This window comes from Tachypleus tridentatus, chromosome 3 (genome assembly GCF_004210375.1).
Source record: "Tachypleus tridentatus isolate NWPU-2018 chromosome 3, ASM421037v1, whole genome shotgun sequence".
Lineage (NCBI taxonomy): Eukaryota > Metazoa > Arthropoda > Merostomata > Xiphosura > Limulidae > Tachypleus > Tachypleus tridentatus.
In genome coordinates, this window is record NC_134827.1 from 54173109 (window position 1) to 54199302 (window position 26194).

General features: G+C 32.8%; 1 pseudogene across 1 annotated transcript in view; it reads right to left on the reverse strand.

Annotated features, from left to right (window-relative positions):
• Positions 1-1764: 1764 nt before the first annotated feature.
• Positions 1765-26194, reverse strand: part of LOC143245863 (integrator complex subunit 3-like) — a 38527-nt pseudogene continuing 14097 nt past the window's right edge. The window contains exons 5-25 of the transcript XR_013025699.1: positions 25439-25486; positions 24269-24500; positions 22902-22981; positions 22560-22651; positions 20467-20561; positions 18859-18987; positions 17684-17819; positions 17091-17148; positions 16627-16730; positions 16468-16512; positions 15870-16083; positions 13982-14040; positions 12015-12083; positions 11561-11636; positions 9629-9742; positions 6365-6413; positions 6017-6184; positions 5660-5748; positions 4463-4535; positions 3389-3530; positions 1765-2654 (exon numbers count right to left, since the gene is read on the reverse strand). The product of XR_013025699.1 is annotated as an integrator complex subunit 3-like (transcript). The remainder of the gene's footprint in view (positions 2655-3388; positions 3531-4462; positions 4536-5659; positions 5749-6016; positions 6185-6364; positions 6414-9628; positions 9743-11560; positions 11637-12014; positions 12084-13981; positions 14041-15869; positions 16084-16467; positions 16513-16626; positions 16731-17090; positions 17149-17683; positions 17820-18858; positions 18988-20466; positions 20562-22559; positions 22652-22901; positions 22982-24268; positions 24501-25438; positions 25487-26194) is intronic.

Sequence of the window (26194 nt, forward strand, 5' to 3'; positions counted from 1 at the left end):
TTCTTCTCAGATTTCGAGTTGAGTGAAGCAGTCAGCTGTGATTTACAAAATAGTTTTTTAAAAATAAAACTTTAAGCCAATCGGCAACTATGCTATTAATTGATGTAACGAACTTAATTTGTTTCTAGTTTACACATGTTACGCCATCTGGTGATCATGGTTTTACATTTAATATGACCATGTTTGCCGCTTTAGTTTCGTGTATTAGACATTAAGTGTCCTTTGACTGTGATTAATTTTACTTGTCTTCATTTTCACTCCCCCTAGCGTTGAAAGACCTGATAAAATACATCGAGTGGTCTGATCCAACCCAGAATTTAGGCATGAGCTTACTAAGCTGAAACCCAGGGTCTCATTCTAATCAGGGGTCATCAAGTTATGACTATAAATGTATTGCACATAGAGGTTTTGTCTCGAAGGGACCTCTACAAGTTGAATAGTCTAGGTCCAATAAAATACCTAATCCAGCCTTGGTCTGAGCATTAATTAAAAGCAAACAAAAAATCCTGATTCTTCTCCATATTCTGTTTAATTAACTTAAGTTCCATATTTCATTTATATTTTAAATGATTTAGGTTTGTTCTGTTTAAGTTTCAAGCAAAGCTACTTGAAGAATATATATTTGCCATCATCCTAAATTCAGAAGTGACAGAATAGAGGGAAGGCAACTGATACACAGCATCCACCATCTATTTACCTATGAACAGTGACATTGACAATATAATGTTCCCCCTCCCACAACTGAAAGAGCAAACATATTTGAGAGCAGGATTCAAACTCTCGATCATCACTGGTCTTTAGTAACTGGTAGTTAGCTAACCACCATGCTAACTTCAACTTGGCCTCATTACGAAACTGTTACTTTGGTAAAGATTTTCTACCAGCTCTAAAATGCCACCATAAGGACATTTTGCTGGTTTTTTATCATCATACTTAGTGTAGCAAGTCCTGCAAGGTCATATCGGCTATCTTCACTATGGGACACCAGTAGAGCAAACAAACAACCCTGTCCGACAACATTCAGATTTTTTGAAACTTTCGTAGATTTTGATTGGATTAAAATATCTCGCTATCCATAGATAAAGTTGTGATTTTATTAATTTGAGTTACAGAACAGTAATAAATACCATGTGCTTACCTCCATTAGCATAGGTAACACGCAACAACAATTCTGGTAGCCTGTAGACCAGTGCGAGGGTTAGACCCCCCCTTTAAGAGCTCCAGCTTATTTCTCTCTTAGTACTTTAAGATTCTGACAGTCTTCCTATTCCGTGACCCGAGTTGAAATGATAGTTCGTTTCTTTTACTGCAAAGGCAAAAAAGGCTTCCCATCAGATGAGACTTTAGATGTTATTTTAATTGTGATTTGAAAAAGTAGGAGACAGTTGTGCAGCCGCGTATTTCATAATCACACTGTCCCCACCCCAAATAGTATTTCCTTGAAACGTGGCATTCACTCACTAGTCTTGATTAATGGTTAAAAAACTGCAAAAATAATTTAATTATCCATTCATTAACAGGATGATGCTGTGAGTGATGTCACTTCCAAGTTAGGGAGGTTAGAGAAATAAGAAGTGTTAACTGGAACTCTTGGTTTTGGTTTGATTTTTGATAATAACACAATTACTCTGTTTATGGAAGTAGCAAAGTAATTCACTTTAATGTAAATATATATCATAAGAATGTTGTCACTCTTTAGAAAAGATACTCTCTAATGATGTTGTTATAGAATCTTACAAATGCACTATTACACGTATCACACCATTTTATATAAAATCTTTTATTTTTTAAAAAGTCTATTTGGGTCGAGAAAACCACATTTTTTTGTGGTCGGCAGACAGTAAATGACAGTATATACAATCCGGAAAACTAAATGTTCATCACCACTGGAGTCCAGTTCAGGGTTTATTGTGCAAGTGTTGAATGTCCAGTTTGTGCAATATCTACATCTGAGAAATGCGTGCAAGTTGACATAAACACAAACACTTTGGCCACAGGCTCAAACTATGTTCACAGATGTAGTTCTAAGCAACTTCAAACACAAACACACCCACACATTAAAAAAAAAAAAAGCCTGGAATTTCTTTTCTATGTCTGTCACACACCGAACAATATTTTTACATACCTGACTCTTTTTTCTTTCCGTTTTTACAAAACTTACAATCCGGGCTAACTATTTAAACTATAATGGCAATTCTAAACTAACCACCTTTACAAATCAGTGGGGAATAACAACTTAAAAATTCCTGTCTTTAAGACATATAGTAAGAGACTGAAGAGTTATTGTTTAACGATATAAATCAATGGGAATTTCTCGTTGAACTGTCACCTCTTTCCCCTTTATCCACGGCAGGACTGCTTGGGAAGCTTTGGTACAGCCCATTGTTCGGCCACTCCCACACAGGAGGGTACTGCTGGACTGCTTTGGGAAGTTGTATACAGCCCATTTTGTGGCCACTCCTTAAAAAGGAGGGTTTGATCTTAAAATGAGCAACCTTGCCGCCTTCACGACGAATTCTTTTGGGCTGTCAGAAGCGTAAGAGCTTCCAGAAAATTGGATTTCTCCAGCCAGTTGGACCTCAGTCACTGTCGGAGCCAACCATAGCTGCTTTTTTCTTCTTCCGTGGAGGTTTTGGTTTTAGTGTTTCCTCATCCTAAAATTGAAAGAAGATAAATGAATTAAAAATCTACTCATCAGACTGATGAAGTATGTTGAGAATTGTCAAAAGTTTTTACACAACTGAACACTTCAACAGTGTAATTACTCAACATACGTCATCAAAAGTTTTTACACAACTGAACACTTCAATAGTGTAATTACTCAACATATGTCATCAAAAGTTTTTACATAGCTAAACACCTCAATAGTGTAATTACTGAAACTTTATACTCATGGATGAAAAAAAAAAGAAGCTTGTTCTTAAGTGGAAAGCTACACAACAGGCCATTTGTGCTGGACCATCAAGGATATTGAAACCCAATTTTTAAATGTTGTGTTATAATCCTTTGGACTTACCATAGAGTCAACAGAGGCCTAAACACAACAATGGCAATGCACTGAAAAATAAGGCCTAAGCCTTACAAAGATGCTTAATTAATATGTAATTCCAAGAATTCCTTCATTACACTTTTGCTCTAGAATACGAGGAAGAATACATCCACAACAATAATGTTTTAACTTAGTAACAAATCATTTATATTCATTTAAAAGAAATTATGTTCACTTTGAATTAATCTCTCTAACAAAACTGCACAAAATTTTTAAATATTATTTTCACTCCTATTAGGACTATAATTTTACTTTGTTCTTTATATTAATCAGACGTGTGTTGATATGAAGGTATTTTTTCCTGTTACTAACTTTCGTAAGGAAACATTGAGAACGTACCTCCGAAGATGTGGCATCACTTGCACCAACAACTGGCTGCTTATACTTTGTGGACCCCTTCAGTCCTTTTCCTTTTCCACGAGTTGATTTATTTGTCCTCATGCTGTCTAGCTCTTCTGTCAGAGCAAACAGATCACTAAATCTGTCAAAAAATGTACAAAAACATTGTTGAACTTACAGAAAATAAGGTTCCACTTTTCATTGTTGTCATTACAATTCCTTTTCCTAATTAGTTTTAAAATACTTTATTTTTCACACAGAAATTATTTAGAAAAACAGTATATAAACCGAACATGAATTTTAATTCACTGAAAGTCTTCAATACTTTATATTCTACAAAAAGAACCACACCATATGGTCAAAGCCAGTTTCTTGTTACTTGAATTTTGATTTTGAAAAACAAAAACAAAAGAATTTTCGCATCTTAAAGACAGTCTTTACTTATTGTAGGAGCAGTTTGACTTTGGGGTTTTACAACTCTTTCTTTGGGTATTTTTAATAACAAATCCTCCGAATATGCAGTCAAAGACAAAACAGTGACTGCAGTTCTCAGTGATGACGAGAAACCCACTTGTTGAGAAATTTATATGCAAAAACGGCTCGTTTGGGCTGAGAAAACACTTTACATAGAAGAGCGAACAACGTTTCGACCTTCTTCGGTCATCGTCAGGTTCACAAAGAAAGAGGTAACTGACCGGAAGCTGAAACATGTGGTCAGCTTCCGGTCAGTTACCTCTTTCTTTGTGAACCTGACGATGACCGAAGAAGGTCGAAACGTTGTTCGCTCTTCTATGTAAAGTGTTTTCTCAGCCCAAACGAGCCGTTTTTGCATATAAAAGACTGCAGTTCTGTTTATAACTGGCAACACAAAACCATCTAACTGAAAAAACAACAAAAAACAACCATATCACCATCTCAATTGAAGCAAAACTTCTATTACAATCTTTGAGCCAAAATGTAAGTTTTTCTTAACACTTAATTAAATGGTAAGGAAAACAATAACCAGTTTATTTTTGCATAGAAGTTAAAAAGAAATTACCCAAGAAATAGTTACAGTTATCCTAATAAACGTACTTAGTTTTTTGTCCTTCGCTACAGGATATCTGGACGTGCAACAGGGAGGCTTGTACCATTTCCTGATTGAAGACTGAAATACAAAAAATTTTAGAAGGTAAAATATTTATTCTAATAAATGAGTGAAAAACAAAAAAAAACACTGTCTCTAACCAGAATCTTCCCACAGTTGCTTTCAAAGAAGTTTTAAGAAGATTAAGTCACCACAGATTTTATTAAACTTACGTATAGAATCCGTGGAAGTCCAGTTTAAGATGTTTAAAGTAACAAAGTGGTTACAATTATCAGAACATCCAACTACACTTGATTTTGACTTATACGCAATAAAGTTCTTAGTATATTCAACAAGGTAATGTTTAGGGTAATGCCAGATAATATTTGCTAGGATAATCAGCATTAATCCAACAAAGGCAATGGTTGGGATAAAAATGTATCTTAAAACAACTGGTATGGGTATTAAGTCTTTTATTGATAAGCAGAGAACGTCGTTTTGACCTTTCTAGGTCATCCCCAGGATCTTTGTTTTGTTTTGTTGTTGTTGCTAAACTGATGATGTCCTAGGAAGGTCGAAACGTTGTTCTCTGCTTATTAATAAAAGTGATAATACCCTTACCAGCCATTCTAAGATACATTTGTATTTCAAGTGGGTTTCTCGTCATCGAGAGTGGTTAGGATAACACAACATATTTTATACGAAACATAGCAAGAACTAAGCAACTATTCATCAAAATATAGTAGTGACATAAAATTTAACACAATGAACAATATTATTGAGAATTTTTTCCATTAGCAAACCTGCTATGATTGTTTGTTATTAAGAAACAAGACTATACAATAGGCTATCTGTGCCACTCCCATCACGAGCATCGAAACCAAGTTCTTTACTATGAAGAATCAATATTTGTTTGTATGTTGAATTTCACACACAAACATAGCCACCCATAACTTGAAAGTAACAAACTAGATGGAGAACTGATAGTTACCACTGAAGAAACCAAATTAATTTATGTCACCCACTGCCAACTATGGGGATATTCTTTTACCAATGAACAGTGGAATTGTCTGCCACATTATAACAACATACAGCTAAGTGAAAGAACATTTTTGAGGATGAGACTGAAATCAGCAACCCTCAGACTGCGAGTCGAGTATCCTAACCACCAAGGCAAGACAACAGAGATAGAGATAAACACTTACATGAAGTTTGTTTACAGTGCTGTCGGAGCTGGTCTAAATGTGCTAACGTCTGGTCTACTGAGGGGGCTTGAGATTTATTGGCTTGATTCCTTGAAAAATCATAAATGCAACATAAGAAACTAAACATTCTTCTCCATAGACTGTATAGCATCTTATAAAAACTGTCAGGTTTTAGTTTAGGTACATCAATTGAACAACACTGTAGAAATGTTTCTTTGTTACAAAGTTATGTTTCCAGAACCTAAGCTCAGTAAATATGATAAGAATCTAGATATGAGAAATAGAATACAGAGTAAAAAAACAAATTAAATTATAGAAACAATTGTATGATATTAACAAAATTTCCTTCCTTCTCACCGTTTCCGTTTGTTTGGTGTAGACGTGGCTTTAGACAGTTGAGAACTAACAAGCTCAGCAAGTTTCTCTTCATGTTCTTGAGACCAAAACTTCAGCACTGACACCACAAAATGGTCGTTAGGCCTCACTTGTCGGCTCATGATATGCCTGAGTAATTCGGCTGAAGGCCTACACCGTCAAAATATCTCAATTTTTATACTTCTACTATAATTCACTTATATTAAAACACAGAAAAATAACATTATGCAAAAAAAGTAGTCGAACATTTGTGTGTTTTATAGCATGGTAAAGAACATTATTATAACACTACAATTACGAGAAGTGGAAAATAAGTAATTTTTCACTTACTTTTCTTTCTTTAACATGAGCAGTATGCTGGTTAAGGCTTCTGCATGAGCTGTAAAAACAGTTTCTAAACTATATTTGTTTTCTAATACACTCTAGTTTTGTAGATAAAAGATTATTTGCAAGCAACTATTTCTTAATATCATATTATAATTACAGCTTTTATAGATTATAAATAAAGTAATTTAACTATGAAAGAGAGTTATTTCTTTAATAATGTTTTGAATTGTGATACGTCCAACAATTATAACATATTTTACTCTATTATAGTCTGTATTTTGTATTTACAAAATTTTCAAATTATTCTGGGTTCTGATATATAACATTTCAAGTCCGGGTTAAGGTGACATGTTAAACTCAGATTGAAGTGTTACTTTTTTTGCCCAGTCAAAGAAGTTATCTACTCTTTCAGGGATAGTTGTATTGTGTATTGCTCGACCTTGCATTTGGGGGATACTTTATAACTATATTACATATACTGATTATTCATGTTCTGATTGGTTGGCCACAAGAACACAATATAAATTCACCTTTCAGATCATACTTACTCTGACTTCTAACAAGCCCAGTTTATCTTTCTTGAAGACCACAAGTTACTGTTGAAGACTCATTTATTTTGTATTTCTACCAACTGCATGTGGGTGTTCAAAATCTTCTATATCTCTATTCACCTGCAGTAGCTTTACCATAATATATGCATGTATTTTGTTATAGCAAAGTCACATCAAGCTATCTGCTGTGTCCACCAAAGGGAATCTAACCCCTGATTTTAGCATTGTAAATCCAAAGACTTACTATTGTACCAGGGCCCGACATGGCCAAGCGTGTTAAGGCTTAAGGCGTTCGACTCATTATCTGAGAGTCGTGGGTTCAAATCCTGGTCGCACCAAACATGCTCGCCCTTTCAGCCGTGGGGGAGTTATAATGTAATGGTCAATCCGACTATTCGTTGGTACTAAAAAAGTAGCCCGAGAGTTGGCGGTGGGTGGTGATGACTAGCTGCCTTCCCTCTAGTCTTACACTGCTAAATTAGGGACGACTAGTGCAGATAGCCCTCGAGTAGCTTTGCACGAAATTCAAAACAAACTATTGTACCAAGGGGAACCTACTATAATGATGACCACATTGGTCCTTAAATTTCCTTTGCTTCAATAAATAAAGTGGGGGCATTATAATGTGATGGTCAATCCGACTATTCGTTGGTACTAAAAGAGTAGCTCAAGAATTGGTGGTGGGTGGTGATGACTAGCTGCCTTCCCTCTAGTCTTACACTGCTAAATTAGGGACGACTAGTGCAGATAGCCCTCGAGTAGCTTTGCACAAAATTCAAAACAAACTATTTATTGAACCAAAGGAAATTTAAGGACCAATGTTGTCATCATTATAGTAGGTTCCCCTTGGTACAATAAAGTTTTATTTTTGTCTCGATTTCAACACTATATCTCTTATACGACAAATCACCAAACACAGCATATTCTGTCACAACAGACTGAGACTGGTGTAACCATGAATTACTGAACCATAACACAATAATGTGCTGCAAGTTACCAACATCTTCTGTAAAAATTACATTTTTCTATTATATTAAGAAAAAACAAGAATTACAATGAATTACATCAGAAGTTTGGAAAAGCAGTTTCTACACACTGACCAAATGAAAATATCAACACGAGCATGTTGTCATCTCGTTAGATGCTATGGTGTGAGGAACTTCATTTTTAAACTCTCTACAAGTACTGCAAACTGTGGTATGCACATTTTAATTATATTTTAGTTACAGGAGAATTGGAAAATGGTGTAAAAATATTAATATTTTTTATGTAAATGAGTGTTAAGTTAAAATCATGGGAGCTTTCACACCAAAAAAACTGGAATGAAAAATGAAATAAAGACATTTTATCAGAATTTCTACAAAAAGAAAGAAAATCTCAGTTTATACAAAAGTTTGATAATTGTTCAGTATGCTGTTCTCAAGTGGAAATAATTTGAATCTAATTCACTAAATATTCTTGTTTTGCAACAACAAATTGTCATGGACTTAAATTTTAATTACCTGTTCTTAATTTTTAATTAAAAACTCAAAAATGTGATGATAAACCACCGAAACTTTGTAGAAAGAAACAGTACAATCGATAAACATAAAAGCTATCCTGAAAAAAACACTGACCAAGAGGGACTGAAACTGGTAACAAGAGCAAGTGCTTTATCAACCACCCTAGTGTTGAGATGTCATCAGTTTTGCAAATACAGAACTGACCATGAGTCTAATTTAAAAGATTGATGTGAACTGTAGAAATCTGAGAAGTGTCTCAATCATCTGAATTACTTTCAGAAAAAACAATCTGAAACAAAATGAGATTAAAACCAATCATTACCGGACAAGAGATTAAATCTCAAACCCAGCAAATCTCAGTTCAATCTGAAACAATGGCTTTGTTTGTTTTGAATTTCATGTGAAGCTACATAAGAGATATCTGTACTAGCCACCTTTAACTTAGCAGTGGTTGACTACAGAGAAGTCAGCTAGTCTGTAAAAGAAAGGAAACTAGTCAACAACACCCACTGCCAACTCTTTGACTACTCTTTTACGAATGTACAAATAGACTGACCATCAAACTAAGGTTGTGAGCCAATCACTGTCATAATTTTAGAAATGCCCTCAGACTCAAACTAAGGTTGAGCCAATCACTGTGTCATAATTTTAGAAATGCCCTCAGACTCAAACAAAGATTGTGAGCCAATCACTGTGTCATAATTTTAGAAATGCCCTCAGACTCAAACTAAGGTTGTGAGCCAATCACTGTGTCGTAATTTTAGAAATGCCCTCAGACTCAAATGATGTTTTGAACACATTTTTCTAAACTGTTTAAGCACCAAAGTTAAAGTATTCCAAGTTACACATGAGTCGCACATGAATATCGTCAATTACTCCAACTCATTACTGCCATAGTTTCTTATTTAATCTAGTAAGTTAATAATCTTACTAGATTTTGTTTCGTAAGTTCTCCACGAGTGTTGTTACAAACAAAAAAACACAAAATTAGTTAATATGATGTAATACACATTGGTAGCCAATAGTATAATAATAAATTAATAATTTATGGGTCAGATATCATAGAAAAAACTAACAGTGTACTTCTACAATGGTAGACAGAAACATATGAAACCTGCTTAATTTAATAACCTAGAGTACTTCAAACACAGTTAAGGTGTACCGGAACTTAAACTAAGTTATCCTAATGGTACAATATTCCTGTTTAAACTTACCATTGTACTCCAGTTTGGGAAGGATTGGTAGGATGTAGTCAACAGGAATGTTGTGGGCAGCTATAAGTTGCCATAAACAGAACTGCTCAAAAGTTTCCCATTCAAGACTGGCATCTAGATAACAAAATTTGTTTTATTTTAATAGTGATATCAGCGTCCATTTATAAGCATGTTGAAATGTCTCTTGATGGAAGATAAAATTCATCTTACCTTTTGCATTGAGGTAAACAGGCTTTAAGAGAAGCATTTAAACAGAAGAGAAAAATTTAAGAAAATAAATCAAACGAGTTTTACGTTATAGAAGGATCTACAAAATAAATCAAACGAGTTTTACGTTAGAGAAGGATCTACAAAATAAATCAAATGAGTTTTATGTTAGAGAAGGATCTACAAAATAAATCAAATGAGTTTTACGTTAGAGAAGGATCTACAAAATAAATCAAATGAGTTTTACGTTAGAGAAGGATCTACAGAATAAATCAAACGAGTTTTATGTTAGAGAAGGATCTACAAAATAAATCAAATGAGTTTTACGTTAGAGAAGGATTTACAAAGTAAATCAAATGAGTTTTACGTTAGAGAAGGATTTACAAAATAAATCAAATGAGTTTTATGTTAGAGAAGGATCTACAATACCAGATTCATGTTCTAATATGTTATAATGCCTCTTCTTTCTCAGGAAACAGAACAAAGGACATGCTAGAGACTGGCATAAAAATTTGACTTCTGCTTTAGCAAAGTATTAAAAACAAACAACCCTGTAATCTTATTGTCATCATCTAGTCAACAATTTCTGTTGAAGACAATAGTAAATAAATTCTAAAGCAACAATTATTTTAGTTACAGGCTGTTTTGTTCATTTTGCAATTTTGTGCAAAGCTGATAAACAGTTATCTCCATTAGCCATGCCTAATTTTGAACTGACAGACTACAGATAAGACAACTTGTCAACAGCACCATCAGGACTAGTTCTAGGGATACCCTTTACTTTTATGTTAGAGAAGGATCTACAAAATAAATCAAATGAGTTTTACGTTAGAGAAGGATTTACAAAGTAAATCAAATGAGTTTTACGTTAGAGAAGGATTTACAAAATAAATCAAATGAGTTTTATGTTAGAGAAGGATCTACAATACCAGATTCATGTTCTAATATGTTATAATGCCTCTTCTTTCTCAGGAAACAGAACAAAGGACATGCTAGAGACTGGCATAAAAATTTGACTTCTGCTTTAGCAAAGTATTAAAAACAAACAACCCTGTAATCTTATTGTCATCATCTAGTCAACAATTTCTGTTGAAGACAATAGTAAATAAATTCTAAAGCAACAATTATTTTAGTTACAGGCTGTTTTGTTCATTTTGCAATTTTGTGCAAAGCTGATAAACAGTTATCTCCATTAGCCATGCCTAATTTTGAACTGACAGACTACAGATAAGACAACTTGTCAACAGCACCATCAGGACTAGTTCTAGGAATACCCTTTACTAAGGAATTATGGGATCAAAATCCAACATTATACAGCCCCATTATTGCAGTGGACTCAAAATTTCGTGTACGTTTTTCAAGTAACAGCATATATTTGCAGTCTGTGCATACTAACCAATGCCAAGTCATTCAAGTATTTTAAAGCACCCTATTGGTAGAGGTTTCAATTATATACTTCTAGAAACAGTTTATCAGTTGATATAAAAATGCATATTCAAGTAATACTTGTCTGATTTGACTTATACATATAATACATTCCAATGGTTCAAGCAAATGGATATTCCAATAAAAAATCCTTTAAAATGTTTTTCAATGGATTATTTGACAGTTACTGTGAACAATATACAATTATTAGATATACAGCTTTTAAGTTGAAATGTCTAAGGCCTTTTTTTAAGCACCCACACATTAATTGCTAAAAAACAGAAAAGAAAAGGTACTTACTAAGAACAGAGAGGAAGGACTCTTTACGAAAGAGAATCATATATCCTTGAAGGATGTGACAGATCAGATCTTGAAGCTGTAAAAAGCATGTTTAAAGAATCAATACGTCAACTCTGCAACAGAAATGACGATTCCGTAAAAATGCATAAATATAAACTCTGTGAGGAACGTTGCATATTTAGGTTTGTTTGTTTTTACCAGAAAAGAGATATAATAAACAGATTAATATTTTAAACAAAATAAAATGTTTTCTTTTGCTGTGTTTCAATGAAATAAATTACTTTTAGTGGCAGCACAATTTTTAGACAAAATAATAATAACAATAATACTATGTGGATAGATATTAGAATATTTAATAAACATACGACTCACAAACATGTATGAGGACATAAACGGTTAGTAAATTTAAGAATGATGATAAAAAAATAAAACATGAGAAGGAAAAACTGCTCACTTGTGAGGCATCTATACATGAGACTATGAGGTTCAAAAGTTCGGCATTTCCAACAGCAATATTAGGAAACTAAGAATAAAATTGATACAATATTATTAACTTTTAGGCACTAAAACACACATTATGTTCATATATGTTTAATTAATTTCCTGCAAAGTTACCTTCTGAAAAAGAGTTATTTAAATTTTTGAGAAAAAACTTCTGAAGTTAACTCGGATTTTGAAAAAAAATTGATCAAATTATTAAAACAACAACAAAATTTTTAAAATACATTAATATATTTTTTACTGACGTTCAAACCCGTTCAGTATAAACTAAGCCTTTCGTAAGTTACCCTCACAACAATAGGTGAAATTATGTGACGAAAACAATTTTTTCTTCTTCTTTAAAAATTAGAATAGTTTTATAATTTCAAATTATAATTTTAAACTTTTGTTTCTGTTTTTTTTTTTTGTTTGTTTCAGCCAATCAAATTCTGCCACATTTTATTACTTCTACAAATGTCTGTATTCTCAACAGACATTTGCTCGTCATTATATTCACAATACTTCAAATCTGCTATTTAAATTTTCTATTTGTACAAATCAATTTGTTATAGGCTTATTACATTAATTCTGAATTTTTCAAGAATAAAATACTGAAAAAACTCAAGTTTGTTTGTATTTTTAAACATATTTTCTACATCTCTGTTAGTGGTGAGTTTAAATAACAGTATTCCTTGAACATTCACATTTCAATTAAATTAGTTATTTGTAAATTAACTTAGAGACCTTATTATTTTAATTGCAAATATGAATAACACTATGTAACACAAATTTTGTTTCTGGATAGTATGTGTTATTTTTTAATTACTTATGTTGTAAAAGTACTGAAAATGACCATTATTCACTTCAAACTTTGCTTTTGTGATCTGGATAATGAAGTTTAGAAATTAATCCATTTTGTATGTAAAAACAGGCAAATTTGGACATTTTCATTTACATAAGGTCTGAATAAAACAACATATGAATCAAGATTTACATGTATTTATACTAAAGTTATACAAAAATGTTTACAAGTGAGTAGTTTTTCGAGATTTGCTTGTGTAATGTAAGTCACTTTCACGTATCAGCCCCCAAAAGCAAAGTTTGAAGAGAAAAATAGGTCTTTTCCATTTACTTTAGGCATAAGTAATTGGGAAATAACACATTCTGTCCAGGAACAAGAAAAAGTAAAAATTTTGTTACATAGTGTAATTCTTCCAAAGTTATTAATAGGTGGCAGTTCTGTCTTTTCTTTATTAATAAATGTAACAAGTCCACAAAGAATGAATGGAAAAAGTAATAATTCTTAAATACTATTAGCAAAAATAGCTTTTTAGTTTGAAGTTAAACGTAACATTAAAAGAATTAATTTGAACAAACTGTTAAAAAACAACAGAAAGATACTTTAACATGTCAATTAATTTTTGGACAAATAAAATTTTGAAATATTCACGTTCGTTCATCAAAAACAAAATTCATCATAATGAGCCCTCACACCAAGAAGTAAAATTAATTATGTTGTAAAAAAATGTTCTTTTATTAAGGATATGCTTCACTTTTTATTTCTTGTACCAGTCAACTTTTGTACAAAGTTTTAACCACCGTAATGTTGTTTAACAATTGTTTTAAGTGTTGAATACAGAAACAAGTGTCACCAACCAGTTAAGTATTTTAGTTTTATAAATTAAGTGATAACAACTCCCTCTTTCTTTCATTTTTCAATTGACATTATTTAAATGAATGTCGAAAAAGCTCAAAATATAATCAAGTTAAAATAAATGTCTTGTCACACTGTTTTACTTTTTGGGACCACAAACATATTTCTTATAACATTGTTGATAGACAATACATAAGGCTCAACCTTTTTAAAGAAATAAATTATCTAGAAAAAAAAACACTTTAAATACATCACAAACATGAACAATACAAAAGTTTGGCACTCACTTGTGTGTATATGTCGGTATCAGAAAACAGAACATCTGGACATCCTCATCTTGACACATCTTTGATAAGATATATCATAAACGACATTAGAATGTTAACTGATAGAGATAATGACCTTCAAATAAAAACTCAACAGTTTTGGAAACTTCCAAGTTGTAAACGAAAGGTCAATATTCAACATAATATTACTTTATTAGATGTTTCACCTCAGTTTAGACATTCTAACAGTTATCCACAAAATTACTCTGAATTTTAGTTTCAATTTCATGGATGAGAATAAGCAAAGAAAAAATGAAATATTATGATAAATATTGAAATTAAGAAGCTCTCTAACTCTTATCTATTTTTACATATATTTGAAAGATTCTCTTAAGATTACAGCAAAACTGCCAAACACCAGACAATTTAGTTGTTTTTTGGTAGTTCTGTAAGTCAAGATCAAAGAGGAACTCTGATTGTTAACTGATCTTAGAGCTTTTTCCTGGTAATTCATCCTTTTTTAATTAATAATCCCACTTCTGACTTCACTACTTGTGATTTACTCGCAACAACAAACATTTCATTCCATCCCAAAATTGAACTAATATAAAAAATTTTGAAGGAATGTTTTTTACAAAAAATTCACACCTCAAATAGAACATTTTCCAAGATCAGAAAATCTTATTGGCCAGATTTTGCAAAACAATAATGCCACGAAAACATAAAAATTACGTACTCATTGTGCAAGCCCAATATACAGCAGCATATGTTAGTGAAAGTTTGACTTCAAATGTGTTTTAATTTTGTGTGTTACACGTTATTGAAGTAGCTCTCAATTGAAAAGTTAATATTGTACAAAGTGGTGTTCAGCTGAAAAAGGTTGGGAGCCAATGTGTTATTGAAAATAGATAATACACAACTTTATCCCTGAACCATCATGAATCACCATACACGACTTTATCCCTGAACCATCATGAATCACCATACACAACTTTATCCCTGGACTATCACGAATCACCATACACAACTTTATCCCTGGACTATCACGAACCAATATACACAACTTTATCCCTGGACTATCACGAATCACCATACACAACTTTATCCCTGAACAATCACGAATCACCATACACAACTTTATCCCTGAATCATCACGAATCACCATACACAACTTTATCCCTGAACCATCACGAATCACCATACACAACTTTATCCCTGGACTATCATGAATCACCATACACAACTTTATCCCTGGACTATCATGAATCAACATACACAACTTTATCCCTGGACTATCATGAATCAACATACACAACTTTATCCCTGGACTATCATGAATCAACATACACAACTTTATCCCTGGACTATCACGAATCACCATACACAACTTTATCCCTGAACCATCACGAATCACCATACACAACTTTATCCCTGAACCATCACGAATCACCATACACAACTTTATCCCTGAACCATCATGAATCACCATACACAACTTTATCCCTGGACTATCATGAATCACCATACACAACTTTATCCCTGGACTATCATGAATCAACATACACAACTTTATCCCTGGACTATCATGAATCAACATACACAACTTTATCCCTGGACTATCATGAATCAACATACACAACTTTATCCCTGGACTATCATGAATCAACATACACAACTTTATCCCTGGACTATCATGAATCAACATACACAACTTTATCCCTGAACCATCATGAATCACCATACACAACTTTATCCCTGAACCATCATGAATCACCATACACAACAATGGATGATATCAAATAGTTGGATAATTCTCATTTATTATAGTAAAGAAGTTTGTGGAAAATATACTGAAACTTTGGTACAAAGATTTAGATTCAGAACTTGGGAGACAGGAATTTGATCTCACCCTAAGATCATCCAGGAGAGATGACGAAAGGTCCTTGGAATCGAGGGACTTGACTAAATCTCGGTAGGATGACATATTAGTATCTTGTATCTTGCTAGCCTTCACAAAGTATAACAACATGCAACCAAGTTTAGGCTGATGCATAGCAATCTCAGCAAGAACCATCAACTGAGGTTGTCTGCTTGGGTCTTCTTCTGGTGTCAGGCACAAGTTTCTAGAAGCAGAAGAACTCTTGAAAAGAAGCTCCTGGTCTTTTGCACATTATTATAAATAATCTTTTATCTTTTACAATACCACTGCAATATTAGTTTGCATATTGCATTTACATTTTGGCACTAGTACACATGTCACACAAGAAAACCTGCTACTAAAACACGTAATTCAATATTGATATATAATTCTACAACTCTTCATACAGAAAAATCACAACAAATATAAAGATACTTAATAATAAATAGTTCTTCCAAAACCTGATGTTTTACTTAATACAAGTTTTATTCGACTAGAAATGTTAACCTGTGATGTTCGGTTGAACATGGTGTAAAACACTTAACAACGGGGTGTTGATTTTCATTCAGTTACGAGTTTATTTACTTACCTAAACATCACAAACAAAGGTGTTCCTATTGAGTCTTCCAATGATCTATAGCAAAAAGAACAAAACAAAAATATTAGAACCAAAACAGAAACTGACGTTTTTAGGTACGGCCACGATAAGTTCTTTAAGTTCTCTCAACTAACACGTGACAAAACTTACTCATCGTCTACTTCTTGTGGAAATATTTTTCTCGTAAATTCGTCATTGAGGATATGTGCCAGACAAATACCAAGAGTTGAGGCAGTGTCCTGGTCAAAGTCATTCTGTGGAAGACATAAATTGGCAAAACCTTTCAGTAACATAACACTAACAGACAAATCTGGATCAATCCAGTTTATGAAATATTAGTTAAATATTAGAGTCTGAAGTTGAGATGTAAACATAAGTAAATAATATATAAACATACAATCAAAGTTGGTGTATTACTACCCCCTAACCTCACCCAAAATTTTTGATATGTCAGAACACTTTTGTAGTCAGAATCATTTAATTTTTTTTATTGCTTCAAGTAACATAAACCTTCAATGAAACCTCACAAGCTTTCAATAATCTATTTAATAAACCATCTTTACACTGTTTCACCCTCATGCAACCCATTCTTTGGAAAACGTCAGGATACTCACTCCTTGTAAGATGGCCTGAAGCAACTTTTCCACCATTTCACATCTTGTTTCGCAAACCCTGTTGATAAAGTAAAGGAACAACAAACATTTCAAGATCAATCAAACTAACATTTCTTGTAACCGAATATTCCCTCTCAATTTTTTGTAAAGAACAAATTTTCTCATGTGCAATGGTATCAATACTCTTTTCTTTTTTGATTTTGGTTGGATATTTTGAGACCATTGAACTATTGGATCGTAAGGTTGTTTTGTAATGCTAACAAATGGTTATTTGGGCTTTAGGTCTATCAACTGCCAGGATCATTAATGTGTGTGTTTGCTCATTGTGTGGAACACTATGAATAATTCATGATATTTCTAAACAAACAATTAAAGTTAAGGATTATTTAAAGTGCTAGAAACTATGCATTGATTGGTAATTCTTTAGATCATGTGTTTGTTACTATAAAACTTTCTTTAACATTTGAACAGTAAAATATCTCATTTAGCATCTGCATAAAAAAAAAAGTATTTGCTTACAGATACAATTATTAAAAAATGTTTTCACAGTAATTCTAAACATTTTCTCCTCATAGAAGAAAACGAGAACTTACCTTTCATTCTTGAGGTTTATTACCCATTTCTTAATGTCACCTGAAAGCTGGTCTATATATTCACCGATATCCATTTGTTCAACTTTGGATGTTTCTTTAATGGGCCTAAATTTGATATCTCGAACTCGTAATTTATCTAGATACAAATAACAATTTCTGTTAGGTGCTTCTTGCTGGTTTCTATAGTAAGAGTAATTACAGATAAATATTTGAAGACTTTGACTTAATTTTTCTTATCCGGAGATATATTTTTTGTCTGGAAATGACAAATGCTTTAAGTGAAATACAAGTATGTTAGATTCTCCTTTGTTTAAACATGTAATACGCAAACTAAGATCTTACTGAATAAAAATAATAATCTGAAAAAGAAACTTATTTTTACAAAGCTGATTTTTACAGTTCTAAGCTGATTTGGACTTTAAAAGCCATTAATCTACAACAAGAGTGAACTAAACTAAATGATTTAACATCCTGTAGCCAAAAAAAATGACTGAACTCAAGTTCACACCTTTATTTAAGCATGTAACCTGCAAGAGTTAAACAAAGTTTTAAACAAACAGCTGTGTCATAATGCTTTTACAACTAAAACTTACTGCAAGTTTCTCTTTTGCTGAACACATAAGATTGTTAAACTTTATATTGAAACTAAAAATGAAATATATTCTGTTGTAAAGGCTATTTTTATTTCTGAAAAGTAATAAAAATTTAAATATTTAATACAATTTAACATGAAATACTATGAAGTACTACTTAACACAGGTTATTAACCTCAAGTATGCAGTTACTACATAATATAACCCATAAGTATTAGTTACAATTTAGCCTACGGTATAACACATAAGATTACGGGGACAATTTAAACTAGTTTATAATAACTCACAGATAGGTAATTACCATCACATCTGAGAAGAAACACAGGTGAACAGCTATAATTAAAATGTATGTTATAACAACATAAATATACAGCTGCAATTACCCTAACGTTACAACTTTAAAAAAATTAAACATTAATATCTTAAATGAGAAAATGAAGAACAAAATATTCATGATGTCTGAAACACTTACCTAAAGGTATATCATCTTCATCCTCACTAAACTGAGCCTCGTCTGAAACACTCACCTAAAGGTATATCATCTTCATCCACACTAAACTGAGCCTCGTCTGAAACACTCACCTAAAGGTATATCATCTTCATCCTCACTAAACTGAGCCTCGTTTTCTGAATTATTCAAGTTACCAGTGTGGTTCACATCAATCATCACTACTTCTGACTCTCTTGGTTGAAGAGGTTCTTCTGGTTTCACTTTGGAAAAAAATTGGTACATCCATTAAAACAAGAAAACACAATTAAAAATACTGTTGAAAACTAATTCAAGTCGTTAACCCCAATTATGAGCGTCAGTTGGCAAAAGTCATGCTCTCTCATTTGACAAAGAACTATAGAAAATGTTCAATGCAAGTTAGAGGTGAACCCAAGATTCTGCATTAAGGTTAAATCATGCATTTTATACAAATAACAATTACAAATTTTTCAACCAATGTGGGACTTTCAACAGCATTTATTACATATGACATTGCTGGTTGATGAAGAAACATCAGTAATGTTACCCGATTTTCTCATTTTTCTTGCTGTAAACATTAGAGGGATATCCAGATTGATGGCTGTGAAGGTAGGTTGTTAAACCTCACTCGAGTGTCTAATTCTACTGCTGATATCCAATGGTTGCATAAGCTCCAGTGCTGGTTGATTTGCTGTACATAACATGACTATAAACATGCAACATATATATCACTACCTTTAGCAAAAAACGACTGTTTATGAAAATACCTAATGAATTTTGTTTCAATGTCAGAAAATCTGGTTAAGCAGCTTAAACTTGCATCCGTGAGATTAATCTAACCAATTTCTTTCGGTGCCAGAGAACCTGGTTAAGAAGCTACAGTTTGTTTTTTTGAGATCAATCTACCCACTTTCATTTGGTGCCAACAAAACTGTCATAGAGTCCAAGGTTATTTCCTCACTAGAAAACGTGAAGGTATTTTTTATTTGCTTTTTTTTTTTTGGTTTGATAATCTGTGAAATTCTGTGCAAGTGAAACAAAGCTAATACCATTGCTTTAAACAACAATAATAATACTTTGTGTAAAATTAAGATATAAACACAAAACTACCTTCCATAATTATAGGATCTTTGTAAACTAGTTTAGACCTTAAGTAACATTCTACAGAAATCATAAGCTACTTCTTCACATCTAAAGTGCTACAGCAGACATTTTTAAGAAATGAGAGGCATTTGGAAGTTTATTAATATTTAGTGAAAAAGTATTTGTTGTTTTTTTTTTAATTTTGCCAAAAACTACATGAGGGTTATCTTCTCTAGCCGTCCCTAATTTAGCAGTGTAAGACTAGAGGGAAGGCAGCTAGTCATCACCATCCACTGTCAACTCTTGGGCTACTCTTTTACCAGTGAATAGTGGGATTGACCGTAACATTATAATGCCCCCACGGCTGAAAGGGCAAGAACATTTGGTGCAACAGGAATTTGAACCCGTGACCCTCAGATTGTGAATCGAATGCCTTAACCCACTTGGCCATGTTGAAACCAGTGGAAAAAAACAAAATTCGGTGTTCACAGAATATGTGCTAAACATACAGCTCAAACATTTTAACCAATGTTTTGTTATACAACTTGGCAAGCTAACACAATTCTTTATCACTTTTTAAATTTTCTTTTTAAAATTTGCCAAATTTTAATAATAAATTAAAAAGAAATATTACTCACCATCACTAACACAACAAAATTCTCCAAAATTTTCTACCACCATTGCCCTAAGATCTTTGTCAAGCTTAGGATTATCAAACAATGGAGACAAGGACCTGTGAAATATTAAGGATTAGTAAACCAACACACACTGCTGTTTCAATACAGATAATGGTCATACACAATTTTAAAACAAAAATTTATTTACTTTTGTATGACTTATTTTCACAACAAATTATACTAGATGGACATAAACAAATCTTTCTAAACATTGTATTAAAACAAACACTAAGTTAATCCAGTAAGTGGTTTTATTTACCAACAAAGAAATTGCTTATCTCACAAAACATTGTACTGAAAATACTGAGAGTAAACAAAATATTTTAAAACTACTTGTCTTATAGGAGTTTAAAAACTGCTTGTTTTGAGGAGCTAAGTTCCATATAGGTACTTGAGTAATCATAAATTTATTAAGGTAAATTTGAACATTATATAGAATGTTTTAAAAATTGTTACAGGCATTCAATATACTTTCTGTTGCTCCCAATAAGAATGTCAGGTCTGTAGATAAGAGAAGACGGTGTGAGTTAAAGTTCTGATGTGTTCATCCTCACAATGTTCTGCACACTGATATCCAGATTGTGATTCGTTTATCAAAGAAATAAAAACAATGTCACTTTGTCAGAAAAGCAATATAGGTATGTGGTTAAGTAACTATGGTAACATTCACCTCGACTGATGTAGCAAGTCCGATAAAGACTGAAACAATTGAAAACTATGATAAATAATTTATCCAACATGAGTAAACATGTTAAGTTGTATACAACATGTAATGGTTATATTAGTTTGGCAAGAAGAAATCAAACCAATCTTCCTATCAAAGTTTGAAGTGTTTTGCTTGCCCTCAGTAATGAAGCTGAAAAGAGTTTGCATGTGTGTGTGTGTTTAACTAACTGCTCTAATATTATCACTAATATTCATTTTTCTCAGGTGTTAAATCAGCACTAGAAAACAAAAATGAACTTAATATGAAATAAGCACTTGGTTGTTATTGCCACCTGCATTCTCTATTTCGACATCAAACTGACAACTAGGACTAACAGTGGTATTTCTACTGTATTTATAACCTACATGCAGGTGGGTGGGGATGTGACCTTAGTAATGCAGCTGCTAATTAACTAAGTTGGCAGTGGTTTTGATTTTATGTCACCAAAGCCTCAAATGGACTTGCAAGACAACCAAGAGCACTCAGACAGTCATTTAACTTCAACCACACATGCAGAATTAGGGTTAGGTGTTTAAGGCATACAGTTAGTCTCAGCTTACCTTATTTTATGCTTGGTGTGTGAGGAGTGTTCAGATTGGAAAATGAAGTTAAATACCAGCAATGCATGTGGGCAAAGTAGATTGCATGTAAACATGTGTAACATGCTCTCTGCAACTAATGAATAATACTTTGAAGTATATAATGAGTACAGAAGATGAATCTTTTACTTCTAATTGTTACTTTAGTTCTGACTTAATCATGAATGATACCAACATATTTCAATTCTTTTGTAAACAATAAGAACATGTGAATGATGAGGTAGCTGCTAATTTTGATTTGTTCAGTTCTCACAACTTCTGATGTGATAAATTTTCAAATCATTCTTTTACGTAATGGGCTTCTGAATTCCAAACTGCAGTGAATATTTACACCAGATGGTGGATAATATTATCTTGGAGAGTATTTGCTCCAATTAAAACATTGGGAGAAGAGAATACTTGTTTCGTTTAATACATTTATTTTAAACAATCTTATCAAAAATAATCACCACAAGAGGAAAAAACATTTAAGTTTAACTCCTTCAAAGGCCTTAACTGTAAACTACACCAACTCTGTTGGGTTCATAAAACTAGCATTTACAACATATTTGAATGTAATTTCTTTTAATATAAACATATCATATTGTAGACACTATAAATAATGGATTAATGAAACATGAACTCTAACCGATGTCATGTTTTGTAAATGATTTAAATGAAACTAAACACTCTTAATGTGAAACATGTTAACTCAAAAGACAAAAGAAATGTACTTGATAAATAAGACACATCAATTTAGGGTTACTTACGGCAAAACTCTTTTTTCAAGAATCTGCCTTAAAGAAGAGTAGATTCCTTGCTTCACTTGACTGGTTAATGGTACATAAAAATTTGTCATTATCTGGTGAAGAATGAGAGAGACAATGGTTAACAGTACATTAAAAGTACAAAACTTTCATAATCTAAGAAAAATACTCACAACAGCAGATAAAAAATTTCATAACGTATAAAATATTTGTAGAAAACATTTTGCCTCGTATGTAACACTTACTCGCTACTTATCGTGTAGAAAATGTTACAAATCAAGAGTAACAGTTACTTTTTAGTTTTCTTATTCAGAAAATCTAGGACCAGGTTTAACGTTTACTTACCCTACACAGAAAGTCCAACAGGGTGGCAGTAATGGCTGGATGAGGTCTCATGGAATGATACATTACAAGAATTGCTGGTTCTATCAATGAAAAAAAGTTACCCTGTTAATAAGAAACACCAAAACCACATTATAATACATCATTCTATACAAATAGAATTTGTATATTATTTCAGCACAAAGCTACTCAAGGACTATCTGTGCTAGCCGTCCCTAATTCAGCAGTGTAAGACTAGAGGGAAGGCAGCTAGTCATCATCACCCACTGCCAACTCTTGGGCTACTTTTTTACCAATGAATAGTGGGATTGACCGTCACATTATAACACCCCCACGACCCTCAGATTATGAGTCAAACCCCTTAACCCACCTGGCCTAGAATAAAATAAACTCTTCATAAATTATTTGTTGTGTCACAGATATCTGTGCACATAATACCATTTCTGTACAACAGGTCTTAAGAGTAAGATCACACAGAAGTCAAGGGTTATTACCACAGAAGTCTTCTTACTATTTCTACACAATATAATTTTTAACTCTTTAATGCGATTCAAAGTTCCTACTAGAAAGGAGAACCAATTGCCAAAGCCTAATTATCCACAGATAATGATTTCAACTGCCTATTAACATCCAACATGGTTTATGTTGCTATTCTGCACATTGGTAATACTAGCAGTTAAAACTGTTTACTTTTATGAGAATATGGATCCACAGTAACATCAAATCACTCCAGTGTTTTCAAACTTGAAGAGATAATTGAACTTATGCAAAGTGATAATGATTTTGGCTCTGAGTGTGTGTGTGTGTGTTTTCTTATAGCAAAGCCACATCATCCTATCTGCCGAGTCCACCAAGGAGAATCAAACCACTGATTTTAGTGTCTTAAACCCAGAGACTTACTGCTGTACCAGCAGAAGACTTCTAGCTCTGAACCTAAATTATCTGACAATGATTTTGAGCGAGACACAACCGAAGAAAAGTACATGCCTTAAGAGATAAGGTGATCATAAACACCATTAAAAACTACCACAACCCTTTCATCAAGGGTTTGTCTGCAACAGGTTTGGAATAATGAACAAGATCCTAGTTAACAACATTATGAAGACATATTTGCACTTGACTTTTTGACATCAAAATTCTCTAAATGCTAGTATTCAAAATTCCTTGGTCTGTAATTACAAGTTTGCTTGAAGTAGAAAATTTGGTGCAAATTCTAAAAAAACTGGTAAGGAACAAAAAGTATGCTTTACATTTCATGTTTGAAATTAAAAAGAATTGGAAAATGTATTTTTATAGATTTGTGACTGTTCCCAAACACTGTTTCATGGAAATATTTATAAACGTGCACAATTAAGGAGAGCACAGCTTACCAATATTCATAATGTTATCCCTTTCAGCATCAAAAAACAACCAGTCATAAAACAGAGACAATTTGGCATTTGAAGCTGCAACATTTGATGTGCAGGTTGTCAGCAGCCAACCAATCACAGCCCAGCGAGGAATGATGTCAGAACAAAGCACTTCATTGGATGGATGGATAACTCCACAGATGAAACGGATGAGATCACAGCGAAGAGACTGACTGTCAGGAGTGGAAAGATACTAAACGGAAAACAGGAACAAGTTACATGAAGCAAAAAGTAAACAACTTTTCACATTCATTGAATAAAAATAGTTTATTCAATTTCATCTGTTTGAATATAATAATTATTATCCTATAACTGTTTTTAAATTAGGAAAGTAATAAATAGATGTTGCAATACAACAGCCCTAATATTTACGTCGAACTATCGAGCTGAAAACATACAAGAGAAGCAAGTATACTCAAAAGGCACAGGTTGACCAAGTAAACTAACTGGAACAGTAACATAATTTCTGGCAGAAGCGTTAACGTTAGACATAGCTCTGTTATTTCCAAGTATTTCTCAAAATGTGAATATAAAGGTCACAGAATGTAATAGAAAATATTGTTTTTGTGGACTTTCAAAAATATAAAAGTTCCCAGATACAGTAGGAATATTTCATCTGTTAGTTTAGCCTCACTTCCACATAAGTTAAAGCAATCATGGAATATTTTTCACATGACTTAAAGCAATCACAAAATATCTTTGTTATGACTTAAGGGTTCACAGAGCCAGTGGACAATTTCCTGTCACACAATATAATATTCCTTCAATCCCAAGCTATTGGTATCTACTAATGATACATTTTGGGTAAAGTACATTACTAAAGGACATTACAGTTAGGTTCAAACGGGCTACAAAATGTGACCTTCTGAATTAGTTGCCCAAAGTACTAACCATTTCGTGCAAATTTACAAGGACAACTTGCACTAGACATACTTAACTTTGATGTGACAGACCAGAGGGAAGGCAGGTAATCAATACTGCCAATCAGCAACTCTTGAGCCCCAAAACGCAAAACCAAGGTTTATTTATTTATTATGGCATTAAGTTGGGAACCATGGTATCTTAAATCAATAACATTGCTCACTAATTATTATGTTATGTCAGCCTAATTCAAACATTTAGTTCACTTACCTGTTTCTGAAACCAATCCTGGTACCTTTTCTGTTGACCAAACCTGACCTGAAAAACCAAACAATTTCCTTCTTTCTCTTTGCATTCGATATTTTCAAATACACTCTATTAAATATTAACAGTTAAAGACTCAAAATATTATAAGCTTTTCGCAAACTCAATATTTTTTGAAACTGAGAGTTGGAAGGCATGTATCTCTCCTCAGTGATGACCTTCAGTGGACATCTCTTCCTTTCAAAAGGTCATCATTATTAGTTTAAGAATATACCCAAGTTTCAGACTGAATAGGTAGGGGACTCTGTAAATTTCATATGCCAAATTTACACTGAAAACTTTGAAAATTTGGATCACAACAATAAAGTTAACACTAGTTTACACAAATTTGCAAATAAGTTCAAGCTAACAAGTTCTTATTTCTAAACCACAGAATGCACTTCAGTTATTGATAACAACACCACTCATCACTTATTTTACAACAAAACCTTAAAACTCACATACACAAATGGAATATCAGAGTTCTTGTTTGTTTGTAGCTAAGTACAAATGTATTCAGTGGGCATCAAATTCCAGTTTCTAGCACTAGAAGTCTACAGACATACCACTGTGAAACTGAGGGAAGAGGCAGTTCTTCAGGAAATGGTTCACCAGTTATGCAAACAAGTTATCATGAAGAGATGAAGACATTAGAATGGTTACTTTGAAAACCATGACTCAACAAACAGAAAATAAACAATTATATTCAAACAAGTACAAAAA